Raw genomic sequence first — 16,688 nt, 5'->3', positions numbered from 1 at the left:
AAGTCACCAGACATTTGTTGTGACTACGACAAGGCCCTGGTGTCTTCCTTTGGGTTCATGCCTGCTGTCCTGTGTGCCTTGGAGCACATTCTTTCTGGAGTCCACTGTTCTCATGTTTCCCTTGGCACCTAAATGAATTTCCAGGGTTATTGCCAGAATTCAAATAAACAACCCTGACTTCAGCCTGAAGAAAAAAAAACAAAAAACGAAGAAGGACAACCTCAAATAACCTTTTTTTCTTCATTTTAGGTACACAGATCTTTTTAGCACATGGCCCTCTGGGATTGCATCTTAAGATATTTATATTCTCTCCCACGTATCTTGAGTTAGAACCTTGTAACCAAGCAAGAAGAACATGTCAGGGACAGCCATTTATATTCGGTACTGACACACTTGTTAGTGGCCGATGACCTGTGTGGCATGGGCACCAACCAACCAAATGGATGCCAGCCAATCAGCGTGCAGATGCCTGTGAACAAGGTGTACTAGTTTGTACTGGGAGAGGTCTACGCTACAGAGACCTGCAACATTAACTCGCCATAAAATATCAGTGGTAAGTGCTGTTTTAGTTGGGTTCCCTCAAAAGCAAAATCTGAGAGAAGGACATGGGTGCAGGTAGTCTATTTGGTAGGTGATCCCAGGAGGCAGAAGGGAGGGAATGGGAGAGAAAAGACAACATTGATATGCTATGAGCTGGTTACTACTGTGGGCAACTGAGGCTCAGTTCTGCTGGGGACAGTCTGAAGAACCATGGAGAAAGCACATCAAAAGTGTTCGGCCAGAGGACGGTGGTTGGGACATCTTACCACTGATCCCATCCCCCATTAGATGAATATCGCTACCTGGGGGTGTTAACTCTCTTGTTCTTTTTTTCTTTGTTTATTTTTTCTCCTTCCTTCCTTCCTTTCTTCCTTCCTTCCTTCCTTCCTTCCTTCCTTCCTTCCTTCCTTCCTTCTTTCCTCCTTCTTTCTTTTTTTTTTGATTATAAAGGAAATACTATATAATAAAAGGGTAATATGCAAATTGTCCCCATGAATGGGAGTTCCATCGAATTCGACCAAGGGGCAGGTCTGGCCCACCAACCACCCTGGGGTTCCTCCCTGACCTGCAGCCAGACCCCACCTATGCACAAATTTATGCATTGGGCCTCTAGTGTTAATAATAAGTGTTTATTTTTTATTTATTGCTTTGAAAGAGAGTGAAACATCAATTTGTTGTTCCATTTACTTATTCATTCATTGGTTAATTCTTGTATGTGCCAACAGGGGATCGAACCTATAACCTTGACATATAGGGACAATGCTTTAATGAACTAAGCTACCCAGAGAGCGCCCCTTGTACTTTCAAGTAACCTGAATTTGGTTAAGTCATCTTCTGCTGCCTTAGAGAAAACAGAGAGTTGTTTCTATGTGTGCTTTATGAAGGATGCTAGTAAAGTGTGCAAACTAATCGCCAACAATGCACTAAAGTCAGGTGAGTTGAGAGGATGTGACATAGTATATTACAAATGTCTGCTACAGATGCTTATTAAAATATAAATAAAAGGCATCTAAATAGATGCATGCACCCTCTTAAATCTTAAATTATTTTAGAGGACATGTTTTTTGTCTGCCCAGTATGACTTCCTTTGTGGAAACACCATGTTCCTCATCCTATCTAATAAAAGGGTAATATGCAAATTAACCATCACTCTGCACAAAGATGGTGGCACCCATAGCCACAAGATGGCGGCACCCAGTCCTTTCAGCCCTGCCAGAGTCCCTCAGTCTGAGGGAGGTGGCCACTGAGAGTAAGCAGCATGAGTGGCCTTGGGGAATGCTTGCTTCATCGCCGTGATGACGTGGCAAGCATTCTGTGACTGGCTGCAGATGGGCCTCTGGGCCACAGAGAGCCTTTGGGGCAGCGGGCACAGAGTAGCCAGGCCCAATAGAGAGCTACTGGCACATGGATTCGTGCACAGGGCTACTAGTCTTATTATAATTGTGTTTGTTCTATGTGGTATGCTAAATAATATAGTGCCCCCAAAAATGCCACAATTCCCAGAACCTGTAAATTATGACACATTTCATGGCAAAGAGGAATTAAGTTTTCAGAAGGAATTAAGATTGTCAGTCAGCTGACCTTGACGTGAGAGATTATCCTAGATTATCTGGTGGGCCCAATGTAATCAGGGCCCTCATAAGTGCAAGAAGGAGACAGAACTGGAACCAGGAGGGGGACAGCACGAATTAGGTGTGTCTGGATTTGGAAGTGGGGAGTTTTCAAAGACCTCACCTGGAAGTGACACACTTCCCATCCACTAACCTTTCATTACCAGGAATACAGTTCAACTCAAGGCAGCTGGGAAATGGGGTTTATTGGTCCCAGGAGAAAGAGGAAAAGGATTTCAGGAACAGCTGGGCATTTCAGCCTCATAAGTTTGGCTGTGAAATTCTTCCCTTTTTAATCTAACTGGAATTTATATCCATGCCAACAGATTCACCATGAATATAATCACTTACTTAAATCACGTATCTAAACGCTGCTCAAATTCTACTTTTACAGAAAGAGCACGTGATGACCACCTTCTCTTCTTTTTTCTTTGTTAACCCTTTAAAACAAATCATGCTCTTCTAGCAGCATATGTGGACTTAGATGAAAAATGATGACCATCTTCTCTTGAGCTCCTAGACCTTAGAGTATTGCATAACAATATTTTTGTTTCCCAGTGTTTAACAAGATAGAGAGAAGGGAAACCAACTGAGGGTGACGAGAGTACTATCAGAAACCCTGGGGGACTTTTTCCACCCACACATGTATTCCCCCATAGATAGAGATCTGTTTCCAAGGAAGCCTGGCTCTGTCTCACAAAAGCTCAGTTCAGTGGTATTAAGTACATTCATATTATTGTGCAACCATCCCCAGCATCTACCTCATAGCTTTTTTTTTTCCTTAAAATATTTTTAATTAATTATTTTTAAAAGATAGAAGAAGGGAAAAGGAGAGAAAAACTGATGTGAATGAAACATTGATCAGCTGCCTCCTGCATGCCACCTACCAGGGATCTAGCTTGTAACCCAGACATGTGCCTTGACTCAGGAATAGAACTGGCAACCTTTTGGTGCACGGAACAATGCCCAACCAACTGAGCCATACCGGCCAGGGCGCCCTGGAGCTTTTCCCATGTTGTAAAACTGAAACTCTGTATCCATTAAACAATACATTTTCTTCCCCCTCTCACTTCACACCCCTCCACCCTTGACAACCAGCATTCTACTTCTGTCTCTATGATTTTGACTACTCCAGGTACCTCGTATACATGAACTCAAATAGTACTTGTCTTTTGTAACTGGCTTATTTCACTTAGCATAATGTTCTCAAGTTTTATGTAGTAGAATGTCAGAATTTCCTACCTTTTTTAAGCTGAATAATATTCCATTGCATTTATATCTCACAATTTGCTTATCCATTCATTTGTCAATGGACTTTGGGGTTGCTATTAACTTTGGCTATTGTGAATAATAATGCTATAAACATGAGTGTACAAATATCTCTTTTAAACCTTGTTTTCAGTAACTTGAGGTACATATCCAGAAATGGAATTGTTGGATCCTATAGTAATTCTACATTTAATTTTTTGGAGTAACTGCCATACTATTTCCACAACAACTATACAGTTTTATATCCCCACCAATAGGGCATAAGGATTCCAATTTCTCCACATCTTCACCAGCCCTTGTAATTTTCTGTTTGTTTAGGGTTTCTTTGTTTGTGTGTGTGTGTGTGTGTGTGTGTGTGTGTTTTATAGAATCCATACTAAATGGGCATGAAGTGGCATCTCATTGCAGTGTTGATTTGCATTTCTCTAATGATTAATGATTAGCATCTTTTCATGTGTTTGTTGGCCATTCTTTGAAACATGTCTATTCAAGTCCTGTGCCCATTTTTGAATAGTTTTTTGTTGTTGTTGGAGTTTAAAAGCTCTTTATACATTCTATATATTAAACACATCAAATGTATGATCTTACCTTATAATAGACAAAGATGTAAATCGACCATACCTCTGCTACACCCACCACCAATCAGAGTGAGTATGCAAATTAGAAGGCCAAAGATGGTCGATGCCCAGCTGCTCCAGGTATGGAGTGGTCAGGCAGTGCAGGATGCCTGCTATGAGAGGGAGGGCAGGGGTGAAGGGATCTACAGGAGCAGAGTGCCATATTTAAGACAAGACTGCAGAGAAGAGGAAAAAGGCATACTCTGGCAAGAGCAAAGGCCTGGGTCCTGGGTGCCAGAGGAAAACCAGTGCTGGAAGCCAAGGAAATGAAGGCCTATTGCATGAATCTTTTCATGCAATGGGCCTCTAGTTTGAAAATATTTTCTCTCATTACACAGGATGCCTTTTTACTTTGTTGATAGTGTTCTAGGTGCACAAAATTTTTCATTTTTATGGAGTTCAATATTTCTATTTTTTGCTTTTATTTTCTATGCCTTTGGTGTCACTTTCAATAAATAATTCTCAAATCTAGTGTCATGAAGCTTTTGCTCTATGTTTTCTTTGAAGAATGTTGTAATTTTAGCTCTTATGTTTAGATCATTTTGAGTTAATTTTTGTATTGGTGTTAGGTAAGGGTCCACCAACACCTTTTAAAATATTATCTAATTTAATCCTGTGACAACCCAGTGAGATAGGTACATATAATCCCCATTGTACAGATAACACAAAGATCGGTGATGTGCCAAAACCTGTTTGGCTCAATAGAGCGTTGGCCTGCGGACTGAAGGGTCCCGGGTTTGATTCCGGTCAAGGGCATGTACCTTATTGCAGGCACATCCCCAGGAGTGGGTGTGCAAGAGGCAGCTGATCGATGATTCTCTCTCATCGATGTTTCTAACTCTCTGTCCCTCTCTCTTCCTCTCTGTAAAAAATCAATAATGTATATATTTTTAAAAAAATCGGTGATGTTACTTGCCCAAGGTGACACAACTAGCGAGGATTCAAACCCCTTTTGGACTGACTGCAGATCCTACTCCACTAACCCCTTCAGAACATTCTTTTCTTGTTTTCTGTGCCTCTGTGTGCACACCTGTTTTCTGCTGCCTGGTAAACCCTCACTGCTTACAGCAGGTGCTATAGGTGTTCCACCCATATCCTGTTGGCCCCCGCCAGTTTAGTTCATGTCAGCCAGACTTCCAACTGCCAGCACCTGCAACTTTTTGCCTGAGAGCTTTCTGAAGTGCTGGTGCCTGCTCTGCACATGTGATGGGCCAGAAGTGCCAGAAAATTAATGCCCCAGGAGATACTTTCAACCAATGATGATAGGAGTGGTCATCCCCCTGCACTCTTGTCCCTTGAGTATGATAGTTCTAAGACATGATCTACACTGTTTCCCCGCATCCCTCAGCAGATTAAGCTCCACTTGTTTACAATGGTTAATTTGCTTGATAATTCATTTATGTTGACTTCTTTCCTTTCCCTGTCTCACTTTCTCACTCCATTACTGGTATTTCCTGGAATTATCATCTAAAACTTGGGGTTGTCTTCTGGGGGAATCTGACCTAAGACACTGCTCCTTCAAAACCCAGCTCAAACTCCTTCTTCTCTGGGAAAGTCTTTTTCACTTTCATCCTCTGCCCATTGCTGGGCCCACTCCTTGACGATCACATCGGCTCACACTGCCTTGCACAGGTCAGTTTACAAGTCGGTGTTATGTTTTCTATTGCTGCTGTAACAAATTATCACATAGTAGCTTAAAACAACACCCATTTATTGATAATTTCATATATATTATTGATTTTACATAGAGAGGAATTGAGAGGGATAGAGAGTTAGAAACTTCGATGAGAGAGAAACTCTTGCACACCCCCTACTGGGGATGTGCCCGCAACCAAGATACATGCCCTTGACCGGAATCGAACCGGGATCCTTCAGTCCGCAGGCCAACGCTCTATCCACTGAGCCAAACCGGTTTCGGCACAACACCCATTTATTATCTCACAGTCCTGTAGGTCAGAAGTCCAAGTACAGCTGATTGAGCTCAGTGCTATGCTTGAAGTCTCCTGAGGTTGTATTCAAGGTGACAGAGAGCAATGCTTTGCTCCTTTATGGAGGGCCTGAGAATGGATCAGCTCCCAAGCCCATCTAGGTTGTTGGCTGAACTCAGTTTCCTGTGGTTGTAGGACTGAGGTCTCGATTTATTTTCTGGTTGTCCACCAAGGGCCAATCCTTTGAGACTTCCTGCACTACTTCTCATGCTTTCTAAGTGGCCCCCTCCAGTACAAGCAGGTCCAGCTGGAGAAAGTTTTCTGCTTATAAAGGCTTATGTAATTAGATTGGGCCCAGATAATCCAGGATAATCTCCCTATTTTAAGGTTCTTAACCTTAATTCCACTTGCAAAGTCCCTTTTATCATGTAATATAAGGTACTTACAGAATCCAGGAAGTAAGAAATAAACATCTCACCTGGCTGACGTGGCTCAGTGGTTGAGTGTTGACCTATGAACAAGGAGATAGATCACTGTTTGATTCTCAGTCAAGCACATGCCCAGGTTGCAGGCTTGATCCCTAGTATGGGGTATGCAGGAAGCAGCCAATCAATAATTCTCTCTCATCATTGATGTTTCTTTCTCTCTCTCTCTCTCTCTCTCTCTCTCTCTCTCTCTCTCTCTCTCTCCCTTTCTCTTTGATATATATATATGTGTGTGTATATATATATATATATATATATATATATATATATATATATATTTGTTTGTTTGTTTATTTATTTATTTATTTATTACAAATAAATGAACATCTTTGGGGACCATTTTGCTTGCCCCATTCATCTTCCCCACTGTGTCAGTTACCTATTTCTTTGTAAAGAAACCACCCCAAAATTCAGTGGCTTAACCCAACAACCATTTTGTGTCCTCAGGATTCCATAGTTGGGACTGGGCTCAGCTTGGCATTTCTTCCGCTGGAGTCACCAGAGGAACCAAGCTTCAGTTGGTACAACAGAAAACCAGGCCTGAAAGCTTTCCTCTCTTCTTCCCTGTCTCACCCTCCTCACCTCCTCACTCTGGCTTTCTGTAATTGCCTCCCAAAGAAAGGGCTCCAACCCAAGTCTTTATCAGAGGACTGTTACCATCACAGATTTAACCTTTTCCTTTTTATTCTTTTTTTAAAAATGTATTTTATTGATTTTTTTTTTACAGAGAGGAAAGGAGAGAGATAGAGTTAGAAACATCAATGAGAAAGAAACATCGATCAGCTGCCTTCTGCACACCTCCCACTGGGGATGTGCCCGCAACCAGCATACATGCCCTTGACTGGAATCGAACCCAGAACCTTTCAGTCCGCAGGCTGACGCTCTATCCACTGAGTCAAACCAGTTTCGGCTTCCTTATTATTCTTATTTAGTTTTAGGATTGTCTTCTTATGCTGTTTTTATGTGGTCCCAATCTATCTAAATGTATGTTAGCTTTGCAAAATGTTTTCTACTACTATTAAAAATACAACCAGACCCCACTTCCACTTCACTTGCTGGTCCACACTCCAGGTCTTCCTAGGATCAGAAATCAATTTCCCCAGTAGATTTGTCCTGTTCCAGCCCTTTGTCTCCTCACAGTTTGAGAAAAATAGTCCAATTATCTAAATAAACTTCATGCTGAGGCTATAAATTTTCATTTCCTCATTTTCTCTACTACATTCTGTAACTTCCTATTTTTCCCCCCAGACTCCTGCTCTGAACTTAAAAGCACTTGTTGGTAACCAATTTCTGTTCCTTGACAAAGAAAGACCTGTTTACAATTAGTCTCCTCTGTTACATAAGGTCCAGCAGTCACGTTTCCTCCTTGTGGTGTACAAGCAGCTTATATTGGGTTGCATGTATAGACATCATAGAAATAATAATCACAGAAATCTTAGGATCATAGTCCTTCTGCATAGCTAGTGTCTAAATACAGAATGTTCTCACTTATCAGTGGAGTCAAGAATCAAAAAGAAAAAGATTAGATTCGTGGTTGCCAGAGTGGAAGATGGGGATGAAGGTGGTCAAAAGGTACAAACTTCCAGCTATAAGATAAGTGCTGGGCGGGTAGTGTACAATGGAGTGACAACAGTTAACACTAGTGTATGTTATATATGAAAGTTAAGAGAGTAGCCTTAGCTGGTTTGGCTCAGTGGATAGAGCGTGGGCCTGAGTACTGAAGGGTCCCGGGTTTGATTCTGGTCAAGGGCATGTACGTTGGTTGCAGGCACATCCCCAGTGGGGAGGTGTGCAGGAGGCAGCTGATGGATGTTTCTCTCTCATCGATGTTTCTAACTCTCTATCCCTCTTCTTTCCTCTCTGTAAAAATACAATAAAATATTAAAAAAAGAAAGAAAGTTAAGAGAGTAGATCCTAAGAGTTCTCATTACAAGGATTAAAACACACACACACAATTCTTTCAAAGAAAATATTCCTGAGAGGTGGAATGATGGGTAATTAAATAATTTTCTGTCTACTTTTCTCTAATTTTCAAAATTTTGTAATGATCATGCTTTACTTTTAAAGTCAGATAAAAAAAATGAGTTTATTTTTAAAAAGTAATTATCTAATTATCTCCTTTCCAGATAGAAACTGAGATCCAGAGTGGTTACCTGAGACCATCAGGTCACTTAATGGTTGACTAGAACCACCAGCTCCTGGGATGACCCTCCATCTAGGCCTCATCTTAATGTGGAAACCTTTACTGGTAAAACCTTTGCATTAAAACAACTTATATGCTAGCAGCAACCTAGCTAACCCCAGAAGAAGAGAGGGGTGCTGGGCACAAAGATGAGCAAATGTCCTCCTCAATACTGTGACAAACAAAGAAGCTGCCACCCAGCAAAACATAGGACCATGAGGGAATGTGACGCTTGTGTGATAAATTGTGAACTTATTTGGAAATAGGATCTTTGCAAATATGATACACTTAAGATGAATTCATGCTGGATTAGGATGAGCCTCATTCAACGTGGCAGGTTTTAGGAAGAGAGGAGTCAGACACAGGAAAATGCCATAGAATGATGGAGACAGAAGTTGGAGCCATGCATCTACAAATCGAGGACCTCCAAGGATTGCAGGCAACTCCAGAAGCCGAAAGAAAAGCAGGGAGCAGAGTTTCAGAGACAGCATGGCACTGCTGACATCTTGATGTTGGACTTCTAGCCTTAGAGCTATGACAGAATAAATGCTTATCTCACACAGTTTGCAGTATTTTGTTTTGGCAGCAGCTTTGCTCTGAATGTTTGTGTCCCCCCAGAGTTTATATGTTGAAGTATTAACCCCAAGGTAATGGAAAGAAGAAATTGGGAGGTGATTAGGTCATGAGGATGGAGCCCTCATGAATGCAATTGGTGCCCTTATAAAAGAGGTCTGAGGAAATTCTCTTGCCCTTTCTGCCATGTGAGGACAGAAAAGATAGTCATCTATGAAACAGAAAGAGGGCCCTCAACAGACACCCAATCTACTGGCATCTTGATCTCAGACTTGCCAGCCTCCAGAACTATGAGAAATAAAATTTGTTTGTGCCTGGCCAGTGTGGCCCAGTGTTTGAGAATCGACCTATGAACAAGGAGGTCGTGTTTTGATTCCTTGTCAGGGCACATGCCCAGATTGCAGGTTCTCATTGCCCGCCCCCCCTCCCCCTTTACTAAGGATCAAGCCTGCAACCTGGGCATGTGCCCTTGGCTGAAATTGAACCTGGGACCCTTCAGTCCACAGGCTGATGCTCTATCCACTGAGCCAAACCGGCTAGGGCACCATTTTTAGAGAGAGGGAAAGACAGAGAGAAATATTGATGTGAAAGAAACACATCGATTGGTTGTCTTCTGTATGAACCTTAACCAGGGCCTGGGCCAGGGAAGAGCCTGCAACCAAGGTGCATGCCCTTGACTGGAATCAAACCCGGGACCCTTTGGTCCACAGGCCAACGCTCTATCTGCTGAGCCAAACTGGCTAGGGCTAAAAAAAAAAAAAAAATATATATATATATATATATATATATATATATATATATATATATATATATATATTTTAATGCTGAGCCATAGAAGACTGGAAGATGAGGTGACTAATCACTTACACACCTTCCCTGATGGGATGCTGCCTACGTGATTGTCTCTATGTAAGGAGTGACCTTTTACGCCCAGGCAAAGGAGACAAAAAGAATTGTGGTTCCCAATTTCTCCTTTAAATGATTGTAGATCTTCTCTATGAAGCTATTACCCAAAGGTAAAATGAAGGGGCATTTCTCTAACATTCCTTCTAGTGCAAGCCTTTTCTATTTTCCCTGGGGCGCATTCTTTTTTTCTCTACTTGGCTACAACAATTTAACACCTAGAACTAACCCTTGTTGGGTGGTCACTATGTGTTATGCATTTTTTTAATTTATTGGTTGATTTTTTACAGAGAGAGACAAAGGGAGACAGCACATTAGCACATTGATTTCTTTTTTAAAATATATTTTATTGGTTTTTTTTACAGAGAGGAAGAGAGAGTTAGAAACATCGATGAGAGAGAATCATCGATCAGTTGCCTCTTACACACCCACTGAGGATGTGCCTGCAACCAAGGTACATGCCCTTGACTGGGAATCGAACCTGGGACCTTTTAGTCTGCAGGCCGACGCTCTATCTACTGAGCCAAACCAGTTCTGGCTGATTTCTTGTTCCACTTATTTATGCATTCATTAGTTGATTCTTGTATATGCCCTGACCAGGGATTGAATCCACAATCCTGGCACATCAGGATGATGCTCCGAACAATTGGGCAGTTTGTTATGCAGTTTTCTAAATCTGCATTGTCTGATGCAATAGCTACTAGCCACATGGGGCTATGTAAATTAAAATGAATTACAATGAAATAAAATGAATAATTCAGTTCTGCTGAAACTGGTTTGGCTCAGTGGGTAGAGCGTCGGCCTATGGATTGAAACGTCCTGATTCCCGGTCAAGGGCATGTACCTTGGTTGCAGGCACATCTCCAGTGGGGGGTGTGCAAGAGGCAGCTGATTGATGATTATCTCTCATCGATGTTTCTAACTCCCTGTCCCTCTCTCTTCCTCCCTGTGAAAAAATCAATAAAATATATTTAAAATAATAATAATAATAATAATAATAATAATAATTCAGTTCCTCAGTCACACTAGTTATATGCCAAGCGCTCTATTGCCACCTGTGGCTAATGGCTACCCTATCAGTTAGATATAGAACATTTCTATCACCTCAGAAAGTGCTCCTGGACAGTGCTGTACTTACATGTATATCTTATTTAACCATCACAACCCCTGTAAGATGGGTTCTACTCTTATCTTTGTTTTACAGTTGAGGAGGCTGAGGCTCAGGTCCTGAAATAACTGAACTGTGACTCATGCTGGCCAATGAATACAGCAAAGGCCATTGGGCCACTTCCTGAGCTCTTTCCTCTCTGTCATGATGACCAGCGGACGGGGGCTCCATTGGCCTGGATTCTGGAGGAAGGCTGACAGGATGTGGCATGGAGCCCTGGCTGACCTACGATGGACATGGTGTTTCAAACAATGGTTCTGGTTTTTTAAACACAGCATGACTCAGCCCATACTAACCTATATGGGGGGTGGGGGGAGATGGCAGTTTTGGGACAACTAATGTCACAGATGTGATCAGTAGAAATTTAGAAATAAAAACTCATGATTTTAGCTCTTCTTTCTGAAAGCAGGAAATTTATTTTTATTACCATGAAAGCCCTGCAATTTGGTAAGATGCTCACCCACATGAGGATACTTACCATAGGTCTTCAATGAACTTCTCAGGAAATTTAAATTGAATGCTATAACTATTTTTTGGTTTCAGGTGATATTTTTCAGTTTAATGTGGAGTCCAATATTTGGCAATGCAGATATTGAGTTATTTTTTCTTGAGAGATAAATAAAACATATCATACCAGCTGGCATGGCTCAGTGGTTGAGTGGCAACCTATGGTCACGGTTCAATTGCCCGTCAGGGTGCATGTCCGGTTGTGGGCTTGATTACCAGTGTGAGTCATGCAGGAGGCGGCTGGTCAATGATTCTCTATCAACTCTGATGTTTCTATCTCTTTCTCCCTCTCCTTTCCTCTCTGAAATCAATAAAAATATGTTTTTTAAAAAAATATACAAATCACATCATCTTGGAATTAATGAAATACTAGTAAGAGAAACAGTAATATTTGGAATAAAAATTTTAAGACAGTATAAATCCACACATCAAGAGGGACTTATTTCAAGCAAATTTAGTGAATTCAACTATTTATTAGGAAGAGTGTTTTTACCTGTTGTGATTATAGAAGCCAGAAGTTATTTCTGAAAAGAATGATATTATACCCGGTACCTGTACCTTCATTATAGTTCTGTTTCCCTGAGTCCATTATTTTTAAAAAATATATATTTTATTGATTTTTTACAGAGAAGAAGGAAGAGGGAGAGAGAGTTAGAAATATCAATGAGAAAGAATCATTGATCAGTTGCCTCCTGCACACCTCCCAGCAACCAAGGTACATGCCCTTGACTGGAATCGAACCTGGGACCCTTCAGTCTGCAGGCTGATGCTCTATCCACTGAGCTAAACCGGTTTCAGCTGAGTCCATTATTTTTTTTAAATGTTTTTATTGATTTCAGAGAGAAAGGGAGGAGAAATAGAAACATCAATGATGAGAAAGAATCTTTGATTGGTTACCTCCTGCACACTTCCCACTGGGAATCAAGCCTGCAATCCAGGTATATGCCCTGACCAGGAATCAAACTGTGACCTCCTGGTTCATAGTTTGATGCTCATCCACTGAGCCACCATAGCCTGGCCTGAGTCCATTATTAACAATCAGTTAATTAGTTAATTAGCTAATATGAGCCAAAGCATGGCAGAGGTCACAGAAGACATGCCTGTTCACAAATAACTTACAACCTATGTCAACAGATCAAAATATATTGATGAAATAATAATAAGATGCATGATGGTAAAACAAAAAATAGATGCTCACCTCTTTTCTGTATGTCTCTTGCTAGAATCACAGCCAATTATTTATCACTCTGTACCCTTCTCTGATAGATTGATTATATTAATAGTCCAAATAGTTTATGCCTCCCTTATTCAAGTCATTTTTCAAAGTAAATTTGTAGTTCTTCCCTACAAATGGATGGAATCTATTATTTCTCAACTCTTTAACTTTGGGTTCAGCCACATGATTTACTTTGGCCAATGGAATATGGGAAGAAGTGACAGTGGCCAATTAGTGTGTAGGCCTTATTCCATGTGAATTCTTGCTTGTTTCTATGCTATCAGAATAACAATTAAAAAAAAAAAGGTGCAGATTAACCTATTCATTCCAGTGGAGGACGAGGGCTGTATGGAGCTGAGTAGAGTCACCCCAGCTGAGCCAACCTAGATCAGTTGACACTGACACAACTCTCAGACTCATGAGCAAAATAAATAATTAGTGTTGTATGCTATGGAGGGTTTGGGGATGTTTGTTACACAGTAATAGCAAACTGACACTCTATTGGATGCAGCTAACTCCACAGCTCCTATAGTGCTTATTGCACTAGGTTACACATATGTTATATCTCTTCTATTGCATTGTAAAATACCATTGGGCAGGGAATGGGTTTTTTCTTTTTGCTCTTCCTATTTTCATTACCTAATCTGTACCTATTACACAGGGTACACTCAATATACACTGTTGAGTAAATGACTAGATGAAAGAATGAGCAAATGAATAACATTTTCTGCATGATTTTGTTTTTAAAATTATCTTTGAAAGGCCAAAAGATCTTGTTATGCAGTCTATGAAACTGCTTTCAAAATTTAAAAACTGCATAATATTTATGTCTATAAGTATATTAACCATTTATGTCTATACATACATTAAAACCGTATATAAAGTAATCATCATTTGCATATCTATTGTTATAATATTTTTACATCACTCCTCCAAAACAAACAAACAAAAACACTCAACAAGCTAATATACAATTTCCAAAAAAAAACAACAAAAAATAACTTTTTCAGGTATTGATTAATCAAAAAATATTTTTTAGAATATTCAGAACTCAGGAAAAATCTTTTGTTGTTGTTTTGTTTTAAATATATTTTATTGATTTCAGAGACAAACAGAGAGATAGAGAGAGATAGAAACATCAATGATGAGTCTACGGCCATACCACCCTGAACGTGCCTGATCTCGTCTGATCTCGGAAGCTAAGCAGGGTCGGGCCTGGTTAGTACTTGGATGGGAGAAACATCAATGATGAGAGAGCATCATTGATCGGCTGCCTCCTACACACCCCTCACTTGGGGATTGAGCCTGCAACCTGAGCATATGCCCTGACTGGGAATCAAGCCCAATCATCCAGCCACACCAGCCAGACCAGAACACAGGAATTCTTTATATGAGCCCATAAGGAAAGAGAGTTGATTGATTTGGATAGTTGCTCTGCTTCAAGGAAAATATCATTCATATAAGCATGTCTCTTCTCCAGACACCAGGGCTTCCCCAGAGCTGAGCACCACCACCAGGAGGTCCTGCTGGGGCAGCAGCGGAGGATAAAGAGTGAAGATACTCAGGATGACAAGACAAACCTGCTGTCTACGCAGGTAACCATGGCAGAGATATGGAAGGAATGCTCAACGAATTTTTTTCTTAAATAAAAATAGAATTCAACCATAGCACAGACTTACTGCTATGTGTCCGAGAGACGGAAAAGTAAACTGCCCAGCTTTCCTGAAATGAAAGCATGAAATTGGCCCAAGGTTTTCTAAGCAGTTTTGCAACACCTTGACAGCTGTTTGCCCTTCTTTTCGAGGCTGTTAAAAACTGGCTTCCATCCATGACTAACTTTTAAACTGAAAAAATAATGTGGATTGTTTGTAGGAAAAAGGAAATCTCTGGTGGTGAAGAAGAAATATGTCAAAGTGTTGACATTTCTGTTTCACAATTTTAGCGAGTTAACTTCCCTTTCATTTAGCTCTGTATTTCATTATTCACTTAATAGCAGGTGAAAACAAAATTATTTGTGATGACAAAATGTCATGAATTTGTACTTCAATCAGATCAGGTTGGTTGGTTTGGAGGAGGCAAAACAAACTAAAGCAAAGGATATCCATAGTGCTATAATGGAAACTGGATCTATTTCTCACCCAGAGCCTGAAATTTTCAGTCTCCTCCCCAGCAGCTACCATTTCTGGTTTCTAGACTATTTTCCCTAAAGCATTCTATGCATACTTAAGTATAATATTTCATATATTTGAATTTTTTGTTTTGTTAATCCTCACCTGAGGAGATTCCATTGATTTTTAGAGATAGTGGAAGGGAAGGGGAGACAGAAAGAGAAAAACATTGATGTGAGAGAGACATTGATTGATTGCCTCCTGCACTCGCCCCACACTAGGGACTGAGCCCACAACCCCAGCATGTGTCTACCAGGAATCGAACCGTGACCCCCCTGGTTCATAGGTTGATGTTCAACCACTGAGCCATGCCAGCGGGGCCTTTGAAATTTTTAAACAAAAGCCAACTTTCTAACACCTGTTGTTTCACATCTTGTCTTTTTCATGTGAAAAAAATCTTGGAACTCATTTCCTGAGTGATTTTGCATTTCAACAGGATCCCTCTAGTGACAAGAAAACATGGGGAACCAAGATTGTTCTCAATTGTTTGCTAGCAAAATAAGTTAGCAAGCAGTCCTTATGAAAGCACCCAACAAGTGCTCTGGCATTTATGAGCTATGTGTATGGGAAACTCAATACACAATGGTGAGAAACCAACTGAAGATGTAGGTTGGGATGGCCATTGACCATGAACATTAACAGAATTAACATGTACCTCATGACAATGATCAGTTTCATGGCTTCAGTGTCACTTTGGGATTATGAGGCATAGGAAGGGGCACTCTTTAGCAGGAAAATGCACATTCAGATAACAATGAGCTATGATTTCAGAGCCATTAGTTTAGCAAAGTTTTAAATTCAGATAACATCACCTGTGGTGAGAGTGAAGAATCAGTGGCTTTCATACTTGGTCAGTGGGAGGAAAAATTGTAATAATTACAACAGGTAGCAATTTTGCAATACTTAGTAAACTTAAGATGTACATAATCTCAACTCAGCAAGCACACTTCCATGTATGTACCCAAGCAAGGTTCTTGCACATATGAGTCAGCCATGTGTACCTAAGCCTGTTCAATGCAGCATTTCTCATGATAGTAAAATGATGGACTACTATAAGGCCATAAAATAAATGCATAAATTAGAGCTACACTTTTTTTTTCAGCATAGATAAATGTCAAAAATACAATGGCAAATGAACAAAAACAAATGGCAGAAAAAAAAAAAAAGTAAAAATACGACATCATTTAAGTAAATTTGTAAAACATACAAACAGTGCTTTGTTTTGTTTTTCAATAGTCAGATCCACCTGCCAGCCTTCTCTATGACGCTCTGGCCCTGGGAGGCTTTATGGACTTCATCTTCCAGCTCTCTTCCCTCTGGCTTTAGTTGGGCTCATCTAATAGGAGGCACCAGTAGAAGTCTGAGAAGGGGCGAGGGGGCTGACTATTATACCCCTAACCCTTGCAGAGGCTGCATTTGTTCACTGAGGGCCACAGCTGCTGTCAGGCAGCCTGCACCTATGGTGGCAGGTCCTTCTAGGCCTGTAGTGATTAATTCTCCCTGTGTCCCTCCAAGCCTAGGC

The 16,688-nt window shown here is 40.7% G+C and overlaps 1 long non-coding RNA gene across 1 annotated transcript; it reads left to right on the top strand.

The window, feature by feature from the left end:
• Positions 1-370: 370 nt before the first annotated feature.
• Positions 371-15,160, top strand: LOC123651520. Its single transcript, XR_006740299.1, has 3 exons — positions 371-553; positions 1,266-1,473; positions 14,479-15,160. It is a non-coding gene; the product is annotated as an uncharacterized LOC123651520 (long non-coding RNA).
• The last annotated feature ends 1,528 nt before the right edge of the window (positions 15,161-16,688 follow it).

Source organism: Pipistrellus kuhlii, unplaced genomic scaffold, assembly GCF_014108245.1.
Source record: "Pipistrellus kuhlii isolate mPipKuh1 unplaced genomic scaffold, mPipKuh1.p scaffold_m20_p_6, whole genome shotgun sequence".
Taxonomy (NCBI): Eukaryota; Metazoa; Chordata; class Mammalia; order Chiroptera; family Vespertilionidae; genus Pipistrellus; species Pipistrellus kuhlii.
This window is presented reverse-complemented; position numbering and strand designations above follow the sequence as displayed.